We start from the raw sequence: 14,972 nt of genomic DNA on the forward strand, positions 1-14,972 counted from the left end.
TCCAGTTAGTTAACATACAGTGTAGTATTAGTTTCAGGTGTATAATTTAGTGATACAGCACTTCCATACAGTACCTGGGGCTCAACACACATGCCCTCTTTAATCCCCATCACCTATTTAACCCATCCTCCTGCCTCCCCTCTGGTAACCAAAAATTTGTTCTCAACCATTAAGAGTCCATTTATTGGTTTGCCTCTCTCTCTCTTTTTTTCCCTTTGCTTGTTTGTTCTGTTTCTTAAATTCCACATATGAATGAAATCATATGGTGTTTGTCTTTCTCTGACTGACTTATTTTGCTTAGCATAATACTCTCTAGCTCCATTCACATCATTGCAAATGGCAAGATTTCATTCTTCTTTATGGCTGAGTAATATTCCACAATGTATATATACCACAGCTTCCTTATCCATTCAGCAGTTGATGGACACTTGGGCTGTTTCCATACTTTGGCTACTGTAGATTATACTGCTATAAACATGGCATTATATCCTTTGGGTAAATATCTAGTACTGCCATTGCTGGATCATAGGATAGTTCTATTTTTAACTTTTTAATTTTTTTTATCTTTTTTATTTTTGTTAAAAATTTTATTTATTTATTTGACAGAGAGAGAGAGACACGGCGAGAGAAGGAGCACAAGCAGGGGGAGTGGGAGAGGGAGAAGCAGGCTTCCCGCGGAGCAGGGAGCCCGATGCGGGGCTCGATCCCAGCACCCTGGGATCATGACCTGAACCGAAGGCAGATGCTTAAAGACTGAGCCACCCAGGTGCCCTTATTTTTAACTTTTTTTAAAAAAAGCTTTTATTTATTTGAGAGAGAAAGAGAAAGAGAGAGAGAGAGCACACGGGCTGTGGGGAGGGGCAGAGGGAGAGTAAGAAACAGACTCCCTGCTGAGCAGGAAGCCCAATGTAGATCTCTATCCCAGGACTCTGAGATCATGACCTGAGCCGAAGGCAATTGCCTAACTGACTTAGCCACCCAGGAACCCCTGTTTTTAACTTTTTGAGGAATCTCCATACTGTTTCACAGAATGACTGCACCAGTTTGCATTCCCACCAACAGTGCAAGAGGGTTCCCCTTTCTTCCCACCCTTGCCAACATCTGTTGTTTCTTGTGTTGTTAATTTTAGCCATTCTGACAGGTGTGAGGTGATATCTCATTGTAGTTTTGGTTGGTATTTTCCTGATGATGAGTGATGGTGAGCATCTTTTTGTGTGTCTGTTGGCCATCTGTATGTATTCTTTGGAAAAATGTTTATTCATGTCTTCTGCCCATTTTTTAATTGGATTATTCATTTTTTGTGAATCAAGTTTTATAAGTTCTTTATATATTTTCTATACGAACCCTTTATCAGATATGTAATTTGCAAATATCTTCTCCCATTCCATAGGTTGCCTTTTAGTTCTGTTGATTGTTTCCTTCACTGTGCAGAAGCTTTTTATTTTGATGTGGTCCCAATAGTTTATTTTTACTTTTGTTTCCCTTGTCTCAGGAGACATCTAGAAAGAAGTTGCTATGGCCAATGTCAAAGAAGTTACTGTCTGTGTTCTCCTCCAGGATGTTAATTGTTTTCTGTCTCACATTTAGGTCTTTAATCCATTTTGAGTTTATTTTTGTGTATGGTGTAAGAAAGTGGTCCAGTTTCATTCTTCTGCATGTTGCTGTCCAGTTTTCCCAACACAATTTGTTGAAGAGACTGTCTTTTTTTCCATTAGATATTCTTTCCTGCTTTGTTGAAAATTAATTGACCATGTAGTTATGGATTCATGTCTGGATTTTCTATTCTGTTCTATTGATCTTTGTGTCTATTTTTGTGCCAATACTATACTGTTTTGATCACTACAGCTTTGTACCATAACTTGAGTCTGGAATTGTGATGCCTCCAGTTTGCTTCTCTTTTCTAAGGTTGCTTTGGCTTTTGGGTCTTTTGTGGTTCCATACACATTAAGATTTGTTTGTTCTAGCTCTGTCAAAAATGCTACTGGTAGTTTGATAAGGATTGCATTAAATGTGTAGATTGCTTTTGGTAATACAGACATTTTAACAATATTTGTTCTTCCAATCCATAAGCATGGAATGTTTTTCCATTTCTTTGTGTCTTCAATTTCTTTAATCATTGTTTTATAGTTTTCAGAGTACAGGTCTTTCACCTTTTAGGTTAGGTTTATTCCTAGATATCTTATGGTTTTTGGTGCAATTGTAAATGGAATTGCTTCCTGGATTTCTCTTTCTGCTGCTTCAATATTGGTGTATAGAAATGCCACAGATTTCTTGTACATTGATTTTGTATCGTGTGACTTTACTGAATTCATTTATTAGTTCTAGCAGTTTTTTGGTGGTCTTTCAAGTTTTCTGTATAGAGTATCTTGTCATCCGCAAACAGTGAAAATTTTACTTCTTCCTTCCTGATTTGTATGCCTTTGGTTTCTTTTTGTTGTCTGACTGCTGTGAGTAGGACTTCCAACACTATGTTAAATCAGTAGTGACAGTGGACATCCATCTCTTGTTCCTGACCATAGGGGAACAGCTCTCATTTTTTCCCCATTTAGGATGATATTAGCTGTGGGTTTTTCATAAATGGCCTTATTATGTTGAGGTATATTCCTTCTAACCCCTACTTTGTTGAGGGTTTTCATCATGAATGAATGTACTCCTTTGTCAAATGCTTTTTCTGCACCTATTGAAAAGATCATATGGTTCTTATCCTTTCTTGTATTAATGTGGTGTGTCACGTTGATTGATTTGCAAATATTGAACCACTCTTGCAACCCAGGAATAAAACTCACTTGATCATGGTGAATGATTCTTTTAATGTACTGTTAAATTAGGTTTGCTAGTATTTTATTGGGAATTTTTGCATCCATGTTTATGAGGGATATTGGCCTGTAGCTCTCTTTTTTAATGGAGTCTTTATCTGGTTTTGGTATCAGAGTAATGTCGGCCTCATAGAATGAATTTGCAAGTTTTCTTTCCTTTTCTGTTTTTTGAAATAGTTTAAGAAGAACAGGTATTAACTCTTCCTTAATTGTTTGGTAAAATTCACCTGTGAAGCCATCTTAGACTTTTGTTTTTGGGAGATTTTTTTATTACTGAGTCAATTTCCTTGCTGATTATTGGTCTGTTCAAGGTTTTTATTTCTTCCTATTTCTGTTTTGGTAGTTTATATGTTTCTAGGAATTTATCCATTTCTTCCAGGCTGTCCAATTTGTTGGCATATGGTTTTTCATAGTATTCTCTTACAATTGTTTGTATTTCTTGGTAATAGTTGTTATTTCTCCTCTTTCATTTGTGAGACCAGAAATAAATGATATAGAAACTAAAATAACACAATAGAACAGATCAATGAAACCAGGAGCTGGTTCTTTGACAAAGTTTTTTTTTTTTTTTTTTTTAAAGATTTTATTTATTTATTTGAGACAGAGAGAATGAGAGACAGAGAGCATGAGAGGGAGGAAGGTCAGAGGGAGAAGCAGACTCCCTGCCGAGCAGGGAGCCCGATGTGGGACTCGATCCTGGGACTCCAGGATCATGACCTGAGCTGAAGGCAGTCGCTTAACCAACTGAGCCACCCAGGCGCCCCGTTCTTTGACAAAGTTAATGAAGTTGATAAACTCCTAGCCAGATTTATCAAATATCCTGATGTTAACTGAAATATAGTACTGCCACTAGCAAACGGAAAGCAAAAACAAACAAAATTAACCAAAAATTTACTTTATTCTCTGGCTTCCCTAAGTTTCCTTGCCTCCATGTGTTTTTGTTTTTGTTTTTGTTTTTTTGTTTTTTTTCTCGCTCTTTTCACAATACTGAATGTCCTTCTTATGGTCTCCAAATGTACAAAAGGCATTGCCTCACCATCTTTCTAGCCTGACTCAAATGTCTTTTTTTTTCTCTTAATACTTCCTTGCCTATATGGGATAAAGTCTTTCTTTCCTTCATTCCTTTCCATTCGAACATATTTCAATTTCTATCTAATGTGGCAAGTATTTGTGTTTGGATCTTATAGATAGACAAAACATATTGAAAAAAACATATTTGGGCAGTAGCATTTGGCAGACTAGCAAGTATGCTAAACACATGGGTATGGCAAATATTCAATGATTATTTGATAAATGAACAAAGAAAGTTATAACAATTTGATGAGTATTATCATATTATCACATAAATACCACTCAATTGATATTTACTATTATATTTTACAGATAAACTATGTTAATTGAGTGTTCATTTGATTTTATGTGATCCTGATTTTATTCACACAATGTGACCACAAACACACACACAATGTATTTTCTTCATCTTTGATTCCATATTTGTATTTCACCACTTTCATAATCTGCATACATAGCTGAAATAAGTTGCATTAACAAACCATGTAAAGGCTGCTGCTTGCACTGTTTCCATTCTGGGTATCAAAATCTTAGAATATGTGGCTTTTTTGGACTAGCTGATATAGTTAGCCATCATTCAAAAAGTTTTTAATCTTGGGATTTGTGCATATCCCAAAATGAATTGTTGAAAAAGACTGAAAACATTCCTGTAATGAGAGATAACATTTTATGTTAAGGAATTAAAAAATATATTGAGTTCTGATATCAATCTCTATTTACATCAGTAGAGGCATAGTGATAATCAACCACAGTTGCCTGACTTATTCTTGTCCTAATCATCAAAACTATGCCATTGAGGGGTGCCTGGGTGGCTCAGATGGTTAAGCGTCTGCCTTCGGCTCAGGTCATGATCTCAGGGTCCTGGGGTCGGGTCCCGCATCGGGTTCCCTGCTCAGTGCAGAGCCTGCTTCTCCCTCTCCCCCTGCCACTCCCTCTGCTTGTGCTCTTCTGTCTGTCTCTCTGTCAAATAAATAAATAAATAAATAAATAATCTTTAAAAAAAAAAAAAACTATGCCATTGTCTATCCCATTCACTTTTCAGTGTGTTGTTATTATTTAAGACTCTTAGTGCTGTGTCTGTTTAAAAACTTACTCAGAACAGTTTTAAATTACTGAATATTTAACACTGATTCATACAGAATTCTCTTTTATTCCTATATATGTTATTTTTATATTTGGTCCCCTTTTTTATTAAAATGACTCTGATTTTGTAGCTCTATTCCCTTAACCTATAGACTTTATTCCTATATGTCTTCATCCTTTGTCTTCATCCTATGTCTTCTTTTATACACATATTCTTCTGTGTGTTGTGGGGACTGGGAGTGATTTTTTCAATATTGTTTGGCTGGAAGAGTCACATTATATGTTGATTATAGGTGAAAACTGATTTCTCACTTGCTACACCATGTCAATATTCATGTGACACCAAAAACATCCCAAACAGGTAATTAATTAATGGTATTATCAATTAATGACATCAATCATAATTTTATGCAAATGGTCAATATAAATCATGTCATATGGTGATTACTAGTTTTTATAATAATGCATATAAGAATTAAACATTTGATCATTGTTTTAGCCAACTCAGACTGCTGTAATAAAATACCATAGACTGGGTGGCACAAACAACAGAGGCTTATTTTTCACAATTCTGGGGACTGGGAAGTGCAAGATCAAGATGACAGCACATTCACTGTCTGATAAGAAACCTCTTCTTGGCTTGTAGATAGCTTCCTTCTTCCTGTATCTTCATGTGGTGGAGAGAGAAGAATACTGATTTGTCTTCCTCTTTTTATAAAGGCAGGAATACCATTAAGGGGACTCCAGCCTCATGACCTCCTTTAATGCTAATTACTTCCCAATGACCTACCTTCTTATACTATCATATTGGGAGTTAGAACCTCAACATATGAATTTGGAAAGACATAAACGTTCAGTCCATAACAATTGTCACTGGAAACAGACATATAAGAAAGTGAATTGCAGTCAATCCTGAAAGCTGCCAGCTGATCTGGGACTAAAGCAAGACAATGGTGGTCTCCTGCTGAGCGTAAAAAACTTCACAGAGCATCAGATAAAAACACAAGATTGTTTGTCAGTTCACATGCAAAAACAAAAACCCTTTGCAAACCACACATATGACTAAAAAACTTCTTTTTCTAGCTAATTTGTTTGTTACTTCTTTACTGATTGCAGCTTTAACCTAGCTCCATTTCTCCCATCCACTGAATGAAACTAAAATAGGTGATGATAGAATTATTCTTACTTTCTGAAAGCATCCAATTCAGAAAACAAAAAGCAAACAAACAAACAAACAAACATTGCTTTCTTGAGCCATCTACAAAATCCACCTACCACAAGCTCAAATCCTTTCAAAAGCAGCGTGGAAGCCTCTTAGTAATATTCCTCCTATTCCTCATGGTGTTCCTTCTCTTGGAGAAAGTGATCAACCCAACCGTGTTTGACTGTGTGATCCTAGTGGTCTTTAGCTGATGGACACAACACTGATAAGTAAATAATTTATTATGCATAATTATACTGTATTATGTTAAATTTAGTCTAATATAGAAACAATTAAAGCATTCTTATACTTTTCTCATACTGATGTTAGTGACAACAGAATTAACTGGTCGGGAGAAGGTCATGTAAAGTGAAACAGCTTCAAGCCATTAGAAAATACCCTGCCTCATTATTTTTTTTTTTTAGTTTACCCTAAAAAAAAAAAAAAGTTCATTTTAAAACAATGAATTGTCACTTTTATTATGATATAAGGCCTTGAAAACAATGAACCATATCCATAATCCCCCTTTTAAGAAACAATAAAATAAAATGGCATAATTCAACAATATATTGGATTCAAGGCTATTTGAAATATATTGTCCCATGAAAAATATTTTCTTTTTAAAATTCTAGTAGCTAAGACATTAAACTGACACAAATAAATAGCTTATTTATCTCAAATGTCCAAATGAACTATACAGAAAATCAATTTTGGCTAAACAAAAAACAGATGGTAAATAATGTGATTACATTAAAACGACTATGATGGTAGTCACCACATAAAAATAAGCCCTGCGTTTCATTTTCTCAAGTATGAATGCTGTAGACTAGAGAAAAGAATTATCACAAGGGAATGAGAGTAAGTCTCATGTAATTTCCTTTTATTACCCTCAGAGAAACCAGCATTATCATTATCATAAGCAGATGAGTAAAAAAGAGCTCTACAATAAGTCATAATAGAAGATCATATAGAGAAAGCAGTAACATTGTCATTTTCTTTGAAATCCTTGAATGTGAATGAAAACAAAGGAGGTCTAATGAATATTTTAAATGAATAGCTTATTTAGTTACCTGAACACCAAAGATCTATTATCCAATGGCTTAACTGACTGTGTGTGAGTGTGTGTTTTTTAACAGCCCTGCTTATTGCAATATTGCTGCAAGCATTTTTCTGCAGAGTTTAAGTTGTATTCCTGATAGTCTTTTGATTTGATTCAAGCTCACCAATATCTCACAACTCTGAGCAGAAAAATAACTATTTCTCAGTGGAACAAAATGAATATAAGACAAAATATTGTCACAATATTTATGATAATATGCTTTTCTATATTCTCGTAGTTGCTTAGGGGATTATTTGGGAAAAGAATTTAACAAAACTTTTAATTATCCTGAGCAGTCAAAAATTCTCATGTTCTTTCATATTTATATCAAGTTAGTAATATATTTCTACATTTCTGAATTTCTAGTTACCTTGGATTGTATCAATTCTTTCTATTTCACCTTTTGCTTTTTTTACTTCTAAAAAAAAAAAAGTGGACGAAGAAAATGAGGAAGAGAAAGAAAAATAAAAGAAGACTAATAAGGAACCTAAAGAATAATGAAGTAATTTCCTTTACAAAAATTTAAAAATAAACTAAGTTGTAAGACATATAGAAAAATAAAATTATGCACTGTATATCTTTCTCAGATATGGAAAGCTACCATCAACAAAAGAAACAAAATACAATCTTTAATTTGATTTACAATAAAAAAATATTTGCTATTAAAAAAATTCAAAACACCAAAAGAAACAACAAATTTATCATTATCATTCCAAGGTTTTGCATAATGAGGAACACCAAAAATACAATATATCTGGTTATAATGGTAAACAAAAATGGAAGAGGAGAAGTTGGAGATGACAATCAGAGCAACACAAAAATGAAGAACAAAAGAAAGTTACATCGTCACTTATAATTTGACTACCCCTCCTGATTCTTTCTTTGTCATTTTCCTTTGCTTAAATCAAGAATTATTTGTTTATTTGCTTTTTACTTCTTTTATATAAAACATCTTCTCAAACTACTTTTTCTAAATATGTAATTTTTTCTTTGGCTACTTTTCAGGAAGAATCTTTGCTTCAAATACATCGGCACAACACCTTCTCTTCATACATTTTCACATCTACTTTTTTGTGTCTTTCCAATTTAAAGTCATTTCTTTTCTTTTGTTACTTGTTTCATAATGCCAGTTATTGCTACAAAACTCTTTTCTGTCTCATCTGTTCTGAAAGTCTATTTCCCTGATTCTTCTTTACTTCATATAAAAATAACATAATAACAGAGCAGTTAGCTGTTAACTAAACCAAGAAGGCAGAAAAAACACTGTATTTAGTACTGTTCACTCTCAAACAAACACTCTTCAAATCTAAGTATCCCAAGTTTCAAACTAACCTTTGCAGAGTTGTTTGAAGGATAGTGATGAGGGAGCAGAAAGCTAGCTGAGGACAGACAAAAGCTGACACCCCACAACCACACCCCCAACCACCCCGCATGGGATCTATGTGACATTCCTCAGGCACTCCTGGCTGCCCTAAAGGAAAAACAGTTAAATGTATAGAGATCACAATCCAGCAAGTCTAGTTTCCCTCAGTTTACAAATATCTTAGCAGTTTTCAAGAACAAAGCATTTCTATCAATGGCCTAGCTTCCAGAAGGGAATGTAGATACAATTAACTATACTTATAATCTGCAGCCCACTGACAGATATTTGAAGCGGACAAAGTGTAATGTTCCTCCAGGAAGCTCCCAACTATTTTACTGTTAATGCCTTGCTAGAAGGAAAAACAACCTTAACTTGACAATGGCAAGGCCTCTGGTATATTGTAGGTCCTCTTTAGCATATGAAAGTTCTTTTGAAAACCTCCTTTTTCCTCACCTCCCCCAACTCCCAAGTATATAATCAGCCACCCCTCCCAACCCCAGGGCAGCAGCTCTTTCAGCCCATGGGTCCTGTCCCCGTGCTTTAATAAACCAGCATTTTGCACCAAAGATGTCTCAAGAATTCTTTCTTGATCGTCAGCCCTGGACCTCACCCCACTGAAGCTCACTTATATTCCAAAACCCCATCAGGTAGCATGGAAGTTCTTTTATAGTAAACCTCTATAATCTGTAATGAAGTGACAGTCACAGATATTGAATAGAAATGTCATATTGCTATGATATGCAAATCTCTTTAGGGAGTATCTATATTTGATGGGAGGAAGAAGATGATATGATAAAACCATGAAAGGTAATTTCTTCTTCACTTTATGTATTCTTTGTAGTTTGGCTAAGAGGTTTAATCTGTGGTCTCCCATCTCCATGTTCTGGGCTGAGGGAATAGCCACAAATTGGATTATTGCAGAGAAGGAAAAAAACATGGCAATTCATGTCCATTTCCTAAAGCTTCCACCAGGAAGAATCACATTTCATGGGTACTTACATTTTATTAACTAAAGCAAGCTACAGGTCTGTCTAACTTCAATGGGGGAAATATAATCCCATCACTTCCAAAAAAAATTTTTTTTGAAATATGTGGCATGCAGCAAATACTTAGAGCTTTATATAGCCCCTTCTATGGTTAAAAATTTCTTGATGTGAGGCAATTTAAATATACATCTAAGAAATTTTGTTCTGTACAAATCTTATAACATGTTTAGGATATTTAACATAAAAATAGTCACTAGGATGCATATATTAACCTCAGTCAGTTAAGTGTCGGACTCTTGGTTTCAGCTCAGGTCATGATCTCAGTGTGGTGAGATCAAGCCCTGAGTGGTGCTCCATGCTCAGCAGGAAGTCTGTTTGGGGGTCCCTCCCTCTCCCTCTCCCTCTGTTCCTCCCCCTCTGCACCTCCCCCTCCTGCGTGTACACTCTCTGTCTAAAATAAATAAATAAAATCTTAAAAAAAAAGCTACAAGGAAAACCCTCTTTTTTGTTTGTAAGTAATAAATGCCCACTGAAAAGAAATCGAGAAATATAGAAAAATATAAATATGAATGCAAAGATGACTCATAATTTCGTACAAAAATGATAACATTTTGATATATATATTCTAGAATTTTTTTTAAAGATTTTATTTATTTATTTGACGAGAGAAACACAGTGAGAGAGGGAACACAAGCAGGGGGAGCGGGAGAGGGAGAAGCAGGCTTCCCGCTGAGCAGGGAGCCTGATGCGGGGCTCGATCCCAGGATCCTGGGATCATGACCTGAGCCGAAGGCAGACACTTAATGACGGAGTCACCCAGGCACCCTATATATTCTAGAATTTTTAACATGCATTTTCATATATTTTTCATTAATGAAAATAATGGCCTCAGACTTTTCATACTGTTTTGGGGGTTCTTTTTACCTACTTTTATTCAAAGACATCTTTCCATGCTGCATAGAATTCTCTCAATAGCTATAAAATGGCTAAACCTTTGTCATTTAGATGGATTCCAATAATAATAAATTACAAAGAAGTGAAAAATCTAACCCCCAGTGTAATGGTATTAGGCGGTGGGGCCTTTGGTAGGTAAATAGGTAATGAGGGCAGACCTTCATGAATGACATTAGTACTCTTATAAAAGAGACCCCAGAGAGCTCCCTTGCCCCTTTCCATATGAGAACACAGTGCATCTATACACCAAGAAGTATGCTGTTTCTAGACACTGAAACTGCTGGTAACTTGATCTCAGATTTACCAGGCACCAAATATGAGAACTAGATTTCTGTTGTTTATAAGTCTCCAGATCTATTATATCCTGTTATAGGAGCCTGAGTGGACTAAGACAAAGCTTATGTCTGGACTTTCTAATCTATTCCCTTGATCTCTCTGTCTAACTTTATGTGAAAACCACACTTCCTTGATTACTATAGCTTTGTAAGAAGTCTCAAAATTAGGTAAGGTGAGTTCTCCAACTTAGCTCTTTTTTTTTTTTTTCCACATCAGCTTGTCCAGTGTAGTTCATTTGCCTTTTCATATAAATTTAGAAGTAGTTTGTTGAAAAAAAATCCTGGCATTTTTTTTTATTATGTTCAATAAGCCAACATATAGCACCCCGTTAGTTTTTGATATAGTGTTCAATGATTCAGTAGTTGTGTATAACATCCAGTGTTCATCACATCATGTGCCCTCCTTAATACCCATCACCCAGTTACCCCATCCCCCCACCTCCCCTCCTTTCTGTAACCCTCAGTTTGTTTTCTGGAGTCCAGAGTCTCTCATGGTTTGTCGCCCTCTCTGAATTCATCCCATTCAGTTTTCCTTCCCTTCTCCTATGGTCCTCTGCACTATTCCTTATGTTCCACATATGAGTGAAACCATATGATAATTATCTTTCTCTGCTTGACTTATTTCACTTAGCATAATACCCTCCAGTCCTGGCATTTTGACTGTGATTGTGCTGACTCTTCAGGCTCTTTGTTGCAAGAGACAGATCAAGGAGGGCAGTAACCAGCCTGGCAGAGGTGAATGTGTTTGATCATCAGGATAAAGTAGGGTTAATGTTACATAAAGGGATAGAGAAAATTATGTTTGGCACCCATGTGGTCCATGGAATACCTTTTGGCATTTTACTGACCAATTTTGATGGTTAATGAGCAACTGTGCCAGCGAAAACCTGAGAAAGGGATGGTGACCACGGGCTCAGATCCCACATATGCCACCTGAACTAGTCAATGTGCTAGTTGAGGTTGAGGGGCATCCAGCATGGGTAATAAAGAAGAAAAATAATAAATATCACTTACATTTTCCTGCCAGCTGCTGACACTGAGGCTATAGTTTGTCTCACTATTCTTCCCCATGTAAATTTCCCCAGGTAAGAGATAAACCAGAATTTTAAAGACCTGTGCCCAAGGCCAGCTTGCTATATGAAGTGTTTCTGCATGAAGTCTAGGCTGTAGTATTTGCTGTGGTATACCACAATGATCCTCCTTTAAGGATGAAGGAGGAGTCCACTTACTAGGAGTGTTGCCAGCTAAGGTTTTATAATTTTGTTTCTTCCCAAGAATTACTCTCAACCAGAGAGATCTGCCTGTCCCAAAGTCATTCCCATCTGAAAACTGACTCATGTGGGCATAAAAAGGCCTGGCCCCATTGTTGCAGTTTTGAACTTATCTGAATGGCTGGCTATTCTTGCTTTACAGACACCTGTCATAAGTCCTGGTTGCAAATGCATCACAGTTCAAACTCTTTCATAACCCAATCCTGCTGTGCATATTATTTTTTTTTTTACATGTGTTGTTCCTTGAAGCATTTTGCAACAATCTCCCTCCATGTTTATCTAGATCTCAAACTATTTTACAGGGATTAGGATCTGATAAAAATCTTCCTGTCACAGTTATTTTGAGGACCAGTCAAAATGTGCCAGAAGTAATATATTTAGCACATTTCTAGCATACAGGATTCACAAAGGAGATGGTAGCTAGTATGAAAAAGCTACACACACACACACACAACATGCATATGTAAACTTAATTTATTTTCATGAATTTTATTCATACTTTTACCCAGATATGTTATTTAAACCTCTCAACAATATCTGAGAAGTTACTCTTTCTGTAAAATCAGATGATTGTTATTGCCCTCATTAAGTCCAAATGTCTTATTTTATAGATTATATTGTAACAGACATTTATCAAGAGCCAACATTTGTAAATTTTCTCCACATGTGAAGACATTTACAAATATAAATCCATATGTCTTCACAATGACCCTATGAAGTAGGATCAGTACTGCTCCCATTTTACAGATGATGAAACTGGGACACAAAGAGTTTTAAGCAACTCACCTAAGGACATGCACTTAGTAAGGAGTGTGATCTTGAAGCAGCACACTAGATCAGGAGTCAGCAATTTTTTTTTTCTGTAAAGGACCACACAATAAATATTTGAGATTTTGCAAGCCATGTACAATCTCTGTCATATAGTCTTAAAATTTTTTTTTACTACATTTTAAATCAAAAGAATATGGTACTGGCACAAGAATAGAAACAAAAATCAATAGAACAGAATAGAAAACCCAGACATGAACCCATAACCATATGGTCAATTAATCTTCAACAAAGCAGGAAAGAGTATCCAATGGGAAAAGACAATCTCTTCAACAAATGGTGTTGGGAAAACTGAACTGCAACATGCAGAAAAATGAAACTGGATCACTTTCTTACACCATACACAAAAATAAATTCAAAAGAGATGAAAGACTTAAATATGAGACAGAAAACCATTAAAATCCTAGAGGAAAATACAGGCAGCAACTTCTTTGACATCAGCCATAGCAATTTCTTACTAGATACATCTCCAGAAGCAAGGGAAACAAAAGCAAAAATGAACTGTTGGGACTTCATTAAAATAAAAAGCTGCTGCATGACAAAGGAAACAATCAACAAAACTAAAAGGCAACTTACCAAATGGGAGAAGATATTTGCAAATGTCATATCTAATAAAGGGTGAGTATCCAAAATCTATAAAGAACTTATCAAACTCAACACCCAAAAAATGAACGCTATAATGAAAAAATGAGCAAAAGACATGAATAAATATTTTTCCAAGGAAGACACACAGATGGCCAACAGACACATGAAAAAACACTCAACATCACTCATCATCAGGGAAATACCAATCAAATACAGTGAGATATCACCTCACACACTTGTCAGAATGGCTAAAATCAACAACACAGGTGTTGGCAAGGATGGAGAGAAAGGCAAACCCTCATGCACTATTGGTGGGAATGCAAACTGGTGCAGCTACTCTAGGAAACAATATGGAGTTTCCTCAAAAAGTTATAAATAGAATTACCCTATGATCCTGCAATTGCACTAGTATTTACCCAAAGAATACAAAAATACAAATTCAAAGGGATACATGCACCCCAATGTTTATAGCACTATTATCTACAATAGCCAAATTATGGAAAGAGCCCAAATATCCATCGACTAATGAATAGATAAAGAAGAGGTTTCACTCATATGTGGAATTTAAGAAACAGATCAGATGAGCAAAGGGAAAAGATAAAGACAAACCAAGAAACAGATTCTTAACTATAGTAAATGAACTGATGGTTACCAGAAGGGAGGTGGTTGGGGGAACGGGTAAATAGGTGATGGGGATTAAGGAGGGCACTTGTGATGAGCAATGGGTGTTGTATGGAAGTGTTGAATCACTAAATTGTACACCTGAAATTAATATTACATTGTATGTTAATTAACTGGAATTTAAATAAAAACTTTAAAAAACTCAAGGTATTTGGAGTCAGACATTCTAGATTTGAATTCTTGCTTCTGCAAATTAATACGGATATGACCTCAGTTAACATTGCAATGTCTGTGTTTGCTCTTCTGTAAAAGATATGTAATCCTGTGTGAAAGGCAGGATTCTAAGATGGCCCATTTTCCACCCCTTGATATGCATGCCTTGTGTAATCCTATCCCCTTGAGTAGGGACTGAACTTGTGAATAAGATGGGATAACGTTCCTTTGATTTTATGTTATGTTAAATGCAGAGGTTTGGCAGATGTAATTAAGGTCTCAAGTCAGTTGATTCTAAGTAAATCAAAAGGAAGATTATCCTGGGTGAGACTAACCTAATTAGGTAAGTCTTTTAAAAGTAGGTCTATGGGGCACCTGGGTGGCTCAGTCAGTGAAGCGTCTGTCTTCAGCTCAGGTCATGATCTCAGGGTCCTGGGATTGAGCCCGGCATTAGGCTCTCTGCTCAGTGGCAAGTCTGCTTCTCCCTCTGACTCTGTGATCGCTTTAGCTCTCTCTCAAATAAATAAATAAAATCTTAAAATAAAA

This window comes from Neomonachus schauinslandi, chromosome 1 (genome assembly GCF_002201575.2).
Source record: "Neomonachus schauinslandi chromosome 1, ASM220157v2, whole genome shotgun sequence".
Lineage (NCBI taxonomy): Eukaryota > Metazoa > Chordata > Mammalia > Carnivora > Phocidae > Neomonachus > Neomonachus schauinslandi.